Source organism: Sinocyclocheilus anshuiensis, unplaced genomic scaffold, assembly GCF_001515605.1.
Source record: "Sinocyclocheilus anshuiensis isolate Anshui unplaced genomic scaffold, SAMN03320099.WGS_v1.1 scaffold446, whole genome shotgun sequence".
Lineage (NCBI taxonomy): Eukaryota > Metazoa > Chordata > Actinopteri > Cypriniformes > Cyprinidae > Sinocyclocheilus > Sinocyclocheilus anshuiensis.
In genome coordinates, this window is record NW_015544247.1 from 1,622,507 (window position 1) to 1,625,714 (window position 3,208).

General features: G+C 33.9%; 1 pseudogene; it reads right to left on the reverse strand.

Moving 5' to 3' along the window:
- LOC107697660 (usherin-like) overlaps positions 1-3,208 on the reverse strand; it is a 241,341-nt pseudogene that overhangs the window by 83,998 nt on the left and 154,135 nt on the right.

Sequence of the window (3,208 nt, forward strand, 5' to 3'; positions counted from 1 at the left end):
TTTCTTAAGCCACAATCACAGAATCTTTCCTTTATAATAAATAAAATATATAATATAAATATTTATATCATTACATGTACATATTTAATAATTTACATGCATAGAAAAAAAATATTGGTCATACTTCATTTTAAGGTCTAATTCTAAAATTATTATTAACAAACCATTAACTATGACTTTTGCCTCAAGAAACTCCTAATTTGCTGCTTATTAATAGTAAGGTAGTTGTTAAGTGTAGGTATTGGGTAGTATTAGAGATGTAGAATATGGTCATACAGAATATATGCTATATACACATATATATATATATATATATATATATACACACACACACGTATTATGAAAACAACTATTAAAAATATATGACTTTTGCCTCAAGAAACTCCTAATTTGCTGCTTATTAATAGTAAGGTAGTTGTTAAGTGTAGGTATTGGGTAGTATTAGAGATGTAGAATATGGTCATACAGAATATATGCTATATACACATATATATATATATATATATATATATACACACACACACGTATTATGATAACAACTATTAAAAATATATTCACTGAAAAATGTGGGGCCATGTTTTTTTTTTTTTTTTTACAATCTATCAGCCTATGAATCTATCTATCTATCTATCTGTCTGTCTGTCTGTCTATCTATCTATCTATCTATCTATCTATCTATCTATCTATCTATATTATCAATATTAACTTGTGTATTTATAAGAATAAGGCTGTATAATATTTACAAAAGTTGCGATATTGCTGCATTAAAGGTAGAGTATTTAAATATGCTGCATAAAGTCAAGCTCAAAGTTAATCTTTTACAAAGACTGAAAACATTTAAATGAAGTCAGACATGAATCTAAATGACAGAACCTGTGATACATGGGAAACATTTGGGGGTTTTATGTTGGAGTCTTTCAGCGTACACACAAGGAGTGCCAGAGAAAGATTAGCTGAAAACAATTGAATTCTATGGAATATTTGCTCAAAGTATCTTTGAACAGCATTAAAAAGATGGCATCGGTGCACAAAAACAGTTTTGTACACACAAGCAAAGTTTGCATTAAAGCTAATTTCAGTAATCTCACCTGCTAAGGCCTTTATCTTCATGAAACAATTTGGTTCCTGCGTAAACATTGTACCACAGATTCAAATCTTCAGGGGGACGGGAGGCCAGGCGCTGCTGGGTTTTCCGTCTCAACAGCTCAAATCTGAGGGCAGCGGAAACAGCCAGATAATCGGAGCCCGCTCCACTCCCGCAATCCTCCTGCCATTTCACCAGCACCGCTGTTTCGCTGGGTTTGTGCTTTTGTCTTTTCTCTCTCTCTCTTTCTTTCTCCCTCAACAGTAATGCTAATTTTGCCCGTAATCAGGAGAGCTCAGCTTAATGTGTGCTTTATAAGCCTAGTTAAACAAACAGAGCAGCAGCGGGAAAAGTAGTCATGAATTTTAATCATCCACCGTGAACAGACCTTTATTTACCACCTAATCAGCTCAAAAACAGACTAAAATATACAGTGATAAAGAACAAGAACTTTTACGTTGTTCCTCACTCTTCACAACCTAGGGAGACACTTGCTGTTCTCATATAAAATGGCAGAGTTATGGATTATTCCCAAGAGATTTTAGAAATTTCTTTACCATTTGAATTACTCTAAATTGTGGTTACAAATGATTTTACTTTGAAGTATGTAAACATCCATTTAAACATCTATTTTACAACCATATCTATTTAGATCAATAATAATAATAATAATAATAATTATTATTATTAGTAGTAGTAGACAGTAGTGAAAAAAACATGAATTAATTAATCAAAATTTTCAATCAAATAAATTGATTGATTGGTTTTACTTCAGGAATGTAAACATTAATTTTAACAGACATTTTACAACCATATCTATATAATTCAAATATAGTAATACTAGTACTACAACTAAATAAAAAATAAATAATAAATAAATAAATAAATAAATAAATAAATAGACATTTTACTATAATTCTAGTACTACAACTAAATAAATAAACAATAAATGAATAAATAAATAAATAAAAAAGAAAGATATTTTACTTTGAAGAATGTAAAAATCAGTGTTAACAACAATTTTACAGCCATATGCATACACTTCAAACAAAATAAATACACTTCAAAATAAATAAATTAATTCCATTAGTAACACTATTTAAATGTATGTCAGGAAACTAAGATATAATACGTAGATATAAAATTAACTGGTTACCTTATGTTGGGCCCATTCGGCCTTGATGGGAGTTGCCATGAAACAGCCAGGAAAGATTCACTGATCGCCACTACTGACAGGGATAGCAGACCTTCTGGGATTGTGGGTAATGTAGTTACCAGCGTTGGAGGGCTCTCAGTGCAGCCTACGACATGGCCTCCACCTCCTGAGCAGGCGAGGATGATGATGCTGTAGTTGGTGTAGGGCAGCAGGTTGGTAACTGTATGGTTGAGCACAGATGTATTGGTGTGCGAGATGCATGGATCAAGCATGCGGATCTCGTACCGCTCAACTTCTATATTGGGTATGAGTGGAGTGGTCCATGTAACCTGCAGTAAAACACAGGATATGTTTGAACCTGTTAGAGGTATCACTGTACCTGTTCAGTATCACTGAAGGACTTGACATCAGAGTCTAGCAGCCTTCTCGTGTTCATGTAGTTATAAACTAAAATGGGTTCACAAGCGTGTCTGGGGCTCCAGAGAAGGGCTGGAGTCCAGCGCAAAATCACAACACATCATCTCAGGCTTTTAGATCGATGAGTTTGTGGAACCGACATCATGTGATGAAGCGAAGGCACCCTGACTTTGACCCAAGACAGAATATTCCTTTCATTACATTTAAAAGAGGCCTCAGCCCCTGGAGATCATAATGAAATCCTAATGGAATTGCATAGGAAACGCTGCTTGTTGCTGCTACATACCGTCTCTGGAGCAAGGGAGGCGTCAGCATTTGGCGGACACATTAAACATATTGTGCATGTCTGGGGAGAGGAGATGAAACAGTAGATTGGATAAATGTTAGAGTTAGGACTAGTTATGATGGAAAAGTTAGAATAATGGATATTAAAAGGTTAAGCAGGAGTGAAGGCTGTTTTAGAAAGCATTTTTAATCCAACCTAATGTTAAGATAACCTACAGCACATACACAGTTTATTTTATTTTATTTTATTTATTTATTTGGGGGGG